Source organism: Rhinoderma darwinii, assembly GCF_050947455.1.
Source record: "Rhinoderma darwinii isolate aRhiDar2 chromosome 10 unlocalized genomic scaffold, aRhiDar2.hap1 SUPER_10_unloc_11, whole genome shotgun sequence".
Classification (NCBI taxonomy): domain Eukaryota; kingdom Metazoa; phylum Chordata; class Amphibia; order Anura; family Rhinodermatidae; genus Rhinoderma; species Rhinoderma darwinii.
The window spans coordinates 660,110-672,477 of NW_027461831.1; the positions used below are offsets into that span (position 1 = coordinate 660,110).

General features: G+C 47.4%; 1 pseudogene; it reads left to right on the forward strand.

Annotated features, from left to right (window-relative positions):
- The first annotated feature begins 9,453 nt into the window (after nt 1-9,453).
- On the forward strand, nt 9,454-11,449 carry LOC142697942 (phospholipase DDHD1 pseudogene; annotated as a pseudogene).
- The last annotated feature ends 919 nt before the right edge of the window (nt 11,450-12,368 follow it).

The following is a 12,368-nucleotide window of genomic DNA, read 5'->3' on the forward strand; positions in this document are numbered from 1 at the left end:
CCGGTCGGAAGTCTGGGTCCCGGCGGTCGGGCGGCAGGTTGCCGGCCCATCGGTCAGCGCGTCCTCATCCCCGTTCCGAAGATGTCGTTGGGAGGGACAGTCGTCGGCGAGAGAAGAACTGGAGGAAGGTGAACTGGACGTGTATCGTCGAGGTCAGGATGGTCCGGCTGACGGGAACACAGCGCCTGTGCAGCCCGGTGAGTGTATAACTCCATCTTTGTCTTATCCAGCGATTTTTATGTCGGGTGTCGGCGGGGGGGCGGCTAGCATTGCATCGGGGGCCGGTAGTGGCGCGGGCGGACGCGACGGAGCAGGTTTGGCAGACTTAGTGGGTTGCTTAAGGGAGCTGGTGGGGCGCCTGGATAGGGCCGCGGCGCCGGTAGTAACGGAAGTGTCTCCTGCGGTAGTTTGGGAAGGCCCCAGATACGTGGGATCGTTACAGGCGCGTCCTGTGGTGGCGGTTAGAGAGGCGGTCGCGGTGTCGGTACAGACCGAGGCACAGAAGGACGGCGATCGAGTGCGTATGGACGATCGTGCTCGGGGGGAGGTGTATGTTTGTTTTGAGGGTCCGTTGGGGGCGCATTTAAAGCAGGAGGTGCGTGATCGGATCTGGAAAGACGAATATGTTGAAATTTTTTCTCTCTTGCCGCTGGCTACATTTAATTTGGATAAGAGCAAGCGGGATGAGAGTAAAAAGGACGAGGAGGAACGGCGGCGGTATAGGCTTATCCCGCAGACGTTCGTTAATTGGTCGCAGGCGTTCGCCATATTGGCTAGTGTGATAGGGGAAAAGGCGCCGGAAAATTGTTCGGCGTTATTTTGTTATTTTGATGCCATTGGGGAGGCTCATAGGGCGTATGGGGGTCAGGCGTGGCTGCGATATGATGAGCAATTCCGTCAGCGGAAGGCGGTTCGGCCGGCGATTCGGTGGGACCAGAAGGATATTGCTCTCTGGTTACGGGTTACGGCTCCGGTTAGGCAGCCCTTTCCCGGGAGCGGTGGCCAGGGAGGCCAGTCTAGTCAGAGTGGACAAAGCGGCGGGGGAAAGGCGGGGTTTTGCTGGCAATTCAATGAAGGTCAGTGCAAGTTCGGGGCCACGTGCAAGTTCAAGCACGTGTGCTCCGAGTGTAATGGTGCATCACACGGGGCGGCAAAATGTATGCGAAAAAAGAGGTCAGGGAACCAGCATGGGGCTGGTCAAGGGGGTGTCGCCGGTGAGGGTGGAAAGGATGGCCCCTTATCTAAGTGAGTATCCGGATAGGGCGGCAGCTAAGTTGCTTTATGAAGGGTTTTGTGTTGGTTTTGTTATTCCTCCGCCTCCTTATGAGGTTCCGGTTACGCGGAGGAATTTAAAATCGGCTTACTTGCATGCGGAAGTCGTGTCGGAAAAGTTGTTAAAAGAAGTTTCGTTGGGGCGCATGTCGGGGCCATTTGTTGAGTCGCCGGTAAAAGATTTAGTCGTGTCCCCTTTGGGTATTGTCCCTAAACGCGAGCCCGGAAAGTTTCGTTTGATTCAACATTTATCGTATCCCAAAGGTTCGTCGGTAAATGACGGGATTGATCACGAGTTGTGTTCCGTAGTTTATACCTCATTCGATAAGGCGGTGGGGTTAGTGCGGGCTGCGGGTCCGGGGGCGCTGCTAGCAAAAACCGACATCGAGGCGGCGTTCAGGTTGTTGCCGGTCCATCCAGAAAGCCAACGGCTGTTGGGTTGTTTTTGGAATGGGGCCTTTTACGTGGATCGGTGCCTTCCGATGGGGTGTTCTCTTTCTTGTGCATACTTCGAGGCGTTTAGTAGCTTCGTGGAGTGGGTAGCGAGGGGAGTATCCGGGGTCGACTCGTTGATCCATTACTTAGATGATTTTTTGTGCGTTGGCCCGGGGGGTTCGCCGGTTTGCGGTAATTTGCTTCATGCACTACAGAAGGTGGCGAGGGATTTTGGGATCCCTTTGGCGCCGGAAAAAACGGAGGGGCCAGTAGCGACGATTTGTTTCTTGGGAATCGAAATTGACTCGGTGGCAATGGAGTGTCGGCTCCCGGCGGATAAGTTGGGGGCTTTGAGGCTGGAGGTTCGACGGGCTTGTAGAATGAAGAAAATGGCGCTGAGGGAGCTTCAGTCGCTGCTGGGGAAGTTGAATTTCGCCTGCCGGATTATGCCGATGGGGAGGGTGTTTGGTAGGAGGTTGGCGGCGGCAACGGCGGGAGTGCGCGCGCCGCATCATTTTGTGCGGCTCAAGGAGGAGCACCGAGCTGATCTTCAGGTTTGGGATGACTTCTTGGGCCAGTACAATGGTCGCTCGCTATGGATGGCGCCTGCGCAGGATACGAGTGATTTGAATATTTTTACGGATGCGGCTGGGGTGGGTGGTTTTGGAGCTTATGGGGGAGGTCCGTGGTGCGCGGGTCAATGGCCGGCTAGCTGGGTGTCCAGTGGACTCACGCGGAATCTGGCCCTGCTCGAGCTGTTTCCCATCGTGGTGGCGGCTACCATTTGGGGGGACAGGCTCAGGGATAAGAAGGTCCGTTTTTACTGCGACAACATGGGGGCGGTGCTGGCCATTAATAATATCACGGCGTCCTCTCCTCCGGTAGTTCAATTGTTGCGACATTTAGTGTTGGTGTGTTTGTCATTGAACGCGTGGGTGGTGGCGGTGCATGTCCCGGGTGTTCAGAATTGTATCGCTGATGCTCTTTCTCGCTCGCAGTGGGACCGGTTTCGGCAATTGGCACCGGGAGCGGAACGTCTCGGGTTGGCGTGTCCGGAGCATCTGTGGGATCTGGTATCGGTCCCGTAGAGCAGCTGTTAAAAAGGTCTTTGGCGCGCGCGACGTGGAGTGCGTATGCTGCTTGTTGGAGGCAGTGGGAGGAGTGGTTAAGAGAGTTGGGTGACGTTAATACGGATAGAGACAGGTTGGTGGCACTTTTGTACTGGTTAGGTGACGCCTGGGAGGCGGGGTTTTCAGTAGCGAAGGTGAACCGGTTCATATCTGCAGTGGCGTTTGGGTTTAAGTTGCGGGGCTTTCGGGATGTATCGAAGGAATTTCTGGTATCGCAGGCTTTGAAGGGGTTGCGCCGAGGTAGGGTGGAGGCGGATAGTAGAAGGCCGGTGTCGTTTGCTTTGCTTAGCTCGTTGGGCGGTTCATTAGCATCGGTATGTCGTTCTTCAGATGAAATGGATTTGTTTCGATTGGCTTTTTCGTTAGCGTTCTTTGGAGCATTTAGAATAGGTGAGTTGGTGTCGCCAAGTACTAAACGGGCAGGGGGGCTGAGATCTGGGGAGGTGAGCCTATTTGCAGATCGGCTAGAGGTATGGTTGCGTCGATCTAAAACTGACCAAGTAGGGAAGGGTAAGCTGATAGTTTTGTTCGCTCTCCCGGGGTCGGTCATGTGCCCTGTAGAGTGCATGCGGGGTTTTACGCAAAACGGGGGGTCTCCAGATTTGCCTTTGTTACGTCATATGGACGGGTCGTTTTTGTCCAGGTTTCAGTTTGGAGCTGTATTTAAAAAATGTTTGACGGCGGTTGGTGTAGCGGCAGGCTCATATTCATCTCATTCCTTCAGGATTGGCGCAGCAACGGAAGCGGGGCGCTGGGGGTTGGATGATGAGGGGGTGAGGCGTATTGGTCGTTGGGAGTCTAAAAGGTTTAAGTCCTATGTCCGCCCCCATATGTTATGATTGGGGTTATTTACGCTTTACAAATGTTATATTGGTGGTGCCTAATTGTTTTTTCCGTTTCAGATTCGCCTCCTTGTCTGGTGTGGTTGATGGGTCATTCGTACGTGCACTGGGGGGCTTTGAGGGCGGACGTCCGCCCGGATGGTCGCCAGTTGCGCATTCCGCGACAGGATGCGGTTGTGCATTGGCTGGGTTTTAGAGGTATGTCGTGGAACAGGGTGTTGGCGGAATTCCAGACATATGCGCGGCTTGATAGGGTTCCGGAGGTTTTAGTGTTGCACGTGGGTGGGAATGACTTAGGAGTCCGCCCTTTTCGTGAGTTGGTGCGGGATATCAAACATGATATGTTGTGTTTGTGGGTATCTTATCCCAAGTTGGTGGTAGTGTGGTCGGACATAGTCCCAAGAAAGCATTGGCGGTTAGCTAGATCGGTGGAGAGAGTCAATAAGGCTCGCATAAAGGTTAACCGGGCGGTGTCCCGTTTTGTGGCAAAGAACGGGGGCATTTGCGTAAGGCATAGGGATTTGGAGTCAGGAGTGGGGAATTTCTGGAGAAGTGACGGGGTTCATCTGACCGAGGTTGGCATTGATCTGTGGAGCTTGGCGATAGCAGAAGGCATAGAAAGGGCGGTGGTGGTGTGGAGGAACTCACAGGCTTAAGGGGGTCAAGGCCTGTTTCGCTGTGGCGGGGGGAGTCCTTGAGGCCAGTCAGTACAAAATGGTGGGGGGGTCGCATCGGGGGTATGCGTCCCCCAAAAAAGGTACATGGTTGAAGACTTCATCGGGTGTTATCCCTTTGAAGTGGACTTCTAGTGGTCGGTACATCACTTGAGGGCTTCATCGGGTGTTATCCCCTTGAAGTGGACTTCTAGTGGTTGGAGCCATCTGCAGAGGTGAACGGTGCTTCCGAGCTGGTTTACGGCTGGAGGTAATTGGTGGTTTGCAGATGGCTAATTCGGTGTGTTCTTAATAAGGAACATCTGAAGGGGCTTCAAGGACTTCCTCTGCTCGGGTTAATGTTAACGTTTAATTGTTATTTATGATTCTGACCCATGTTGGGTCATGTGAATTATTAGGAGGAATTCTCTGGTGGATTCCTAACTAGTTATCCGAATGTTTCGGATTTAAATTGTTTTTATAAAACTGTGAAATTAATAAACGGCTGCTGTGGCCATTTCACATCCAACCTCGGTGTCATGTGTCTTTACTAAGTGGGGGTGGGGGGGATAGTATGGTCTAAGGTTAACACACGACTCTACCTAGGCAGGTCATGGACGGGAACATTTATCTGCATCGTCTGATCCGGACTATTATTATCAATTGAGATTAACAAAACTTTATTTATTATTTAGAATAATCTGATTACTGCTGCAGGCTGAGATGGGGGCAGGGCGGGACTGATGCCAAGTCTGAGTCATGTCTGACAGTCTGGTTGCTAGGGATACACTTTCTAACAACCACAGTCTTGTCCAGCAATGTGTCCCTAGCAACCGGCCTGCATCTCTCACTGACGTAGTAATCACATTTTTATAAAAATAAATGTAGGTTTGACCCCAGAGTAATATAATCAGATATAAGACATTTTATAATAACCCGCCATCCCCCAGAAGTAAGAACATATTATAATCACTTCTGTGATATTTACTTACAGGCAATGGCCATTCCTACGAATCCTATTCTAAACAGGATATTTTCGGGAAAGAAATTTCCCGTTTCACTGTGAAACGAAAAAGAAAAAGTCAATGTTAAATAATATCGAAAATTTTTCATAATTGTTTAATCTTAATAATCATCAGTCTGATAATAATCTATAGGGATGAGGGGATGCGTTTCTCTGTCCTCTTGCAGCCCCTCTGGGTAATGGAAGCCATTTTGTTACTTAGATATTTCCTCCATATTTAAGTAATTACCTTATACATTCCCAAACTATAAAATAAGAGTCGTGTAATTCTCCATCTTACCTGATGTACATCAGTGGGGGAGCATGGTCCTTGATCACAGTCAGGGTGTAGCCTCCAGAGAGCCAGGCCACACACCAAAAGGCCAAGAAGATGGGGAAGAATCCCAGTCCGTTGATTTCCATAATAGTGAAAAGTCGCCAATAAATTAGCAAATCACACTCTGTGTCAATTCACAGAAAGAAAGACCGGGCTGCTGTCAGGGGAATATTTATAACCTCCCATCATCTCTCTGTGACATCATAGTTAAGTGATGTAATCATGATGTCACAGTAAGGTCAGTTCTGCTGCTGTCAGGGGAATTCCCAAATTCTCAGCTCTCTGTGACATCATAGCTCAGTGATGTCATCGTGATGTCACAGTAAGGTCAGTTCTGCTCTGGAGCTGCCATGGTTTAGTATCTGCTATGAACTTATAATCTGCTATGCGCTTCGCAGACCCCAGAACATAAGTCATTGATGTAGTGACATTTTAGCGTCTTTTTTTCACAGAGGTCAATGTAAGGTCATCTGTTATACTGTGCTAATAAAAACTATTTACTCCCCTCCATTGATTTTTCCATGTTGTTTTGGGTGACAGCATTGTATCACAGGGGATTACATTTGGTAAAAGAAGACTGACAGGACCAATGAAGGCATCACCCCCATATAACACAACCTCTAACATTTATATGAAATAACTGGGACTCAGACCAAGATGTGGGGTAAAGTGGGGGTCGGCCACAGCTTTTATTATTATGTCCGCTGGTTGGATAAACACATTGCAAGATAAACAGGTCACCCTGGGTGCCAGAACATTGCAGGCGCGATGGGCATGCTCCAGTTGTTTCCGGGTGATTTCACGAACGGTAGAGACAAGATCCTCCTAGAACCGCCGCTGTGACGTCTGGAACAGAAGAAAATGATCAAAACAGGATGAACATAAAAACTCTGAATCAATTATCAACAAAATGACGTTTAACTCCTTAACAACATGTCACATACATGTACATGGCAGTCGTTGAAGGGAAGTATGGAGCGAGATCACGGGCTGGGGTCACTCCATACTTAGCGGGTAATGGCTGTGTAATATAGCCAACACCGCACTGCAATGGACAGAATCAAATATCACTTTGAGTCTGCCTGTTTAACCCCTTAGATGCCAAAGTCAATCACGACCACAGCATCTAACGCATTAGAATGAGAGGGGCGACCCCCTCCGACGTGCCATTGTCCCCACACGATGCTATAGCGGGATGCCAATGGTTATAATGGTAGCCTGGGGGCCTAATGAAGGGTCTGCCATCTTTGTTCTCCGGCAGGGCTTCATAGGTGGCTGTAAGAATCACGATATACTGCAATACGTTAGTATTGCAGTAGATCGTGTGAGCGATCCAATGATCACTGGTTCAAGTCCACTAGGGGGACTACTAAACAGAATTTAAAAAAAGTTAAATAAATATCCCCAAAAAATATATATGTGTGCAAAATACTGACCGATCCCCGCATTTTGTATTTTTCGGGTCCAACGCCGCTCACCTGATCTTCCCTCTGACTTGTCTGGAGTCACGGTACTTTTGAATAAACCGGAAATCAGACTCTCAATGCATTCCTATGGAAGCCAGCAAGGCCAGGACGAGGCCAGAACGAGGCTCCATAGGAATGCATTGACTTACGGTTTTCTAAACAGCAGTGATTCCAGACCAGGTCAGAATGAAGATCACGTGCGCGGCCCTGGAACCGAAAAACGACAGGATCCAGGGATCGGTAAGTATTTCTACACCCAGCTCCCCACTGAAACACGAATGCACAAATGGAGGGTGCAAAAAAATAAATAAAGTGGAGTGCTCCTTTAAATGCTCATGGTCACAATAAAGGGAGACAAAAGCGAAAAAAAATATTTGCAGCTTAAAGGACAAAATTGGGTGCAACATCAAGGGGTTAATAATTATATTACATGTAGATCACGGTATACAGCTTTTCAGCTCCCCAGGGGCATACGGTTGGGAGCTTTGACTGGCGGGGTCACTTTAAGAATAAATAAATGAGGGGTGGCATCACTTCATCATGATCTACAGGGATTGGCCAGTGATCACATGGTAGGGGGCTATAGAGCTCCCAGAAGATAGTAATGCCCTTCATCCTCTTCCACTTTGGACCCTGCAGCTTGGCGTCTTTCCCCCACTCCCTCTCTTGATTTGACTCCTTAATGACACGACCAATTTTCGTTTTTTTCCATTTTCGTTTATTATTTCCTGCCTTGCTTTTGTTTTTACAGCGTCTATCGTCCGGTAATAACTACATGTTCACTTTATTCTACGGATTACAGCGATACCGAATGTATAGTTTTTTCATGTTTTACCTCTTATGTAAAACTATTTATTCAAAAAATTAGTTTTGCGTCGCCAAAATCTGAGAGCCATAACTTTTTTTATGTTTCTGTAGATTGAGCGATGTGAGGGCTTATTTTTTGCGAGGCGAGCTTTTATTGTTACCATTTTGGGGTGCGACTTTTTGATCAGTTTTTATTCTATTTTTTGGGGAGCTAACGTGACCAAAAAACAGCAATTTGGGTGTTTTAAAGATTTTTTATTTTTTTTACTGTGTTCAGTGGGTTAGATAACATCAGATTGTAATAGTTTGAACTTTTGCAAACGCGGCGATATCAGTTATGCTAATTTATATTTTGTTAACATTACTCTACGGAAAAAATGGGAAGAGGGAATTTAACTTTTTTAAAAATCTGTTGAGTTTTCCCCCTAGTGGACTTGACCCAGCGATCGCTCACACGATCTACTGCAATAGTAAAGATTGCAGTATATTGTGATTCTTACAGCCACCTATAAAGCCCTGCCGGAGAACAAAGATGGCAGACCCTTCATTAGGCCCCCAGGCTGCCATTATAACCATTGGCATCCCGCTATAGCATCGTGGGGGGACAATGGCACGTCGGAGGGGGTCGCCCCTCTCATTCTAATGTGTTAGATGCTGTGGTCGTGATTGACTGTGGCCTCTAAGGGGTTAAATGGGAATAATCAAAGTGATATTTGATTCTGTCCGTTGCAGTGCGGTGTTGGCTATATTACACAGCCATTACCCGCTAAGTATGGAGCGACCCCAGCCCGTGATCTCGCTCCATACTTCCCCTTAACGACTGCCATGTACATGTATGTGGCATGTTGTTAAGGAAATAAATGTTATTTTGTTGATTGTTTCAGTGAATTTTTTTGTTCATCCTGTTTTGATTATTTTGATTATTTTATTCTGTTGTAGATATCACAGCGGGCGGTTCTAGGAGGATCTTGTTTAGATGGCGGTGAAACACATAGGGAGATTGCCAGGGACTGCAGGAAAGTGCAACCCGGTCTTTCTTTCCGTGAATTGACACAGTGCGATTTTCTCATTTATTGGCGACTTCTCACTTTATGGAGACCAATGGATTGGGATTCTTCTCCATCTTCTTGGCCTTTTGGTGTGTGGCCTGGCTCTCTGCTAGCTACACCCAGACCTCACATCAACAACCATGCCCCCCCACTGATGTACATCATCCCCTCAGTCCTATAGATTATCAGACTGCTGATTATTAAGATGAAACAATTCTGACAATTTTTCCATATTATTTAACATTGAGCATTTTCTTTTTTTTTTTTACAGTGAAATGGGAAAATTTCTTTCCAGAAAATATCCTAGAGCAGGAAACCGTTCATCGGCTACGACTCCCTGCGCATCGAGATAGCCTACCGCCGCCTGCTGGAGCTCAGCGCTGCCCCGGATGGAGAAGCAGCCGTGCCGGGAGATGGGGAGTCGGGAGCCGCCGGCCTAGACCTGGTGAACATCGGGAATGTGGTAAAGATCGAGCCTGTGTGTGTGAGGAGCAGCCTGCACGAGGTGGATGTCACCGAGGGGGAGTGTTATCCAGTCTACTGGAACCAGAACGATAAAATTCCTGTGATGCGAGGTCAGTGGTTCATTGATGGCACGTGGCAACCTCTCGATGAAGATGAGAGCAACTTGATTGAACAGGAACATCTCACCTGCTTTAGGGGTCATCAGATGCATGACAACTTTGACCTGGAAGTGGCAAAACCCGTGGACCACAAGGATGTTATCTACCACCTTGCTCCCTTCTCCCTCCCTTTCCTGTTCAATTGGAGAGGATATAACGAGAGCACAAGCGCCCCATGTGCTAAAAGAAAGCGTTATGAAGCCATCCACAGTTTGAAGTTAAGCCGCAGCCACGTCGATTGGCACAGTGTGGATGAAGTCTATCTCTACAGCGATGCAACAACTTCTAAAATAGCAAGGACTGTTACCCAAAAGTTGGGGTTCTCAAAAGCTTCAAGCAGCAGGACCAGGCTTCATAGAGGTTATGTTGAAGAAGCTACGTACGAGTACAAGCCTGTCGACACAAGTCACATTGTTTTTGTTGTCCATGGTATTGGACAGAAGATGGATCAAGGAAGAATTATCAAAAATACAGCCATGATGAGAGAGACTGCAAGAAAGATTGAAGTGAAGCACTTTATCAGACTTCAGAGCATGTTGAGTTCCTCCCTGTGGAATGGCGTTCCAAGCTTGCTCTGGGCGGAGATACGGTAGATTCCATTACTCCAGATAAGGTGCGTGGGATTCGGGACATGCTGAACAGCAGCGCAATGGACATTATGCACTATACCAGCCCTCTCTACAGAGATGAGTTAGTGAAAAGATTACAGCAGGAGCTGAACCGTTTATACAACTTATTTTGCTCCCGGAACCCGGAGTTTGAAGACCGAGGTGGCAAAGTGTCTATTGTATCCCATTCACTGGGATGTGTGATTACATACGATATCATGACTGGGTGGAATCCAGTCCATGTCCATGAACAGATGGACCAGGATGAAGAGCCCGAGGACCAGTGGATTAATTAAGAAGAACAGCATCTCCTTCGAGAGCTTTTCCTGACCAAACAACGGTTAAAAGAACTGGAAGACCGATTACATGGACTTAAAAATTCTATGTCTAATGCCCCGGTTTTAAAATTTAAGGTCGAGAATTTTTTCTGCATGGGTGAGCCCCTAGCAATATTCTTGGCTTTGCGTGGAATTCGTCCTGGAAATCGCGGAACTAAAGAACATATTTTACCTAGAGCTATTTGTAATCGTTTGTTTAATGTATTCCACCCTGCAGATCCAGTGGCCTACAGACTCGAGCCATTAATATTGAAGCACTGCAGCAACATTGCACCTGTCCAGATCCACTCATCCAACACCACAAATCCATGTCCGATACAGAAAGCATACCAAGCCCAAGCACTTCACCGGTTCTGCCTCGAAGACACTATGGAGAGTCCATAACAAATATAGGCAAAGCAAGTATATTAGGTGCCGCAAGCATCGGAAAAGGCCTGGTGGGAATGTTGTTCTCAAGATTTGCACGTTCTAGTGCAACTACATCTCAAGGTTATGAAGTAAAAGAATTGGCTGATGGGGAAGACAAGAAGTCAGTACAGAGTCCAGGTGCTACAACGTCCCAAACCATTCCACACAGCATCTTGGGCTCACTGGACGCAGATCTTACAGTGGATTTGGAGCACCAGATTGACTTTGAGCTACGAGAAGGGCTGGTAGAAAGCAGATACTGGTCGGCCATGACGTCGCACACGGCTTACTGGTCCTCCATGGACGTGGCACTCTTCCTCCTAACATTCTTGTACAAAGACGGCCAGCTTGATGAAGAAGACAAGCTAGGTGTAGATGAACTTTAGAGGCCCCTTGATCTAAACCAATGTTTATCTGGTGACCAATATGGCAGACTGTTTGAGGCATTGAAGATTACGACTCAGATGCATGTTTTTGAATGTTTTTGTTTTGTTCCTAGAACGCACCTTAATCATTTATGATTTACTTCTCATCAGTCACTTTAATCTTCCCCTCCCCCCACTCCCACCCCATACATAACAGAAATAGAGAAACTTCCATAGTTGCCTGATGCAGCGTGTAGTATGTATATGCGAGTGCCTAACCTCATCAACGTCTCTTTAGGTGACCTTTAGGCATTGTGGGAGGAGACTGCCTCGTTTCTGCCGCCCGGCGATGGTGTAAGATGTTGTCCAGAGAGCGTTCAATTCCACATTAACCTAGAGAGCTATTTAGGATTGTGTTCTGTTTAACCAGAAATAATAAAAATACGAAAGCTTAAAAAAAATTTAAAAAAAAAAATTCCTTTAATCCGGCATTAATGAGATTATCAAAAATTCTGGATCATTGGATAGATTTGATAGATTTTGATTTTATTTGCACCCCTGGAAGCCATTCTTTAGTAAAACAATTGAACCCATAATCTTTGTGCTCGTTCTCAGCATCATGGTGTTCGTGACGCCCGCAATGTAATGGATGTGGTGTCATATGACAATGGGTCAGGTCTGTTTTGGCATCGCCGTCAGTCACATGACTCCATGCAATAAACATGAATGCAGCAAAACCTCGGCTGGGGCGGAAAGTTCTTGTTTTGTGCAATTTTTAAGGTATTCATTTTGATATTTTTTCACAAATCAGTGAAATGACAGCAAAGATCATGGAGTGGTCGATGTTGGTCCTCATGCTGGTGAATGTATTGAGCTACTATCAGAATATGCAGGTCAGTAGACGTCACCTCATTATCACCTCGTATACCGGACCTCGTAATAACATTATTATTCATCTCTACAATCATGGGGTTTATAATGTGGATATGTGTTTCTTTTCTTAGAGTCTATCTATAAAAATTACCCGGAAAA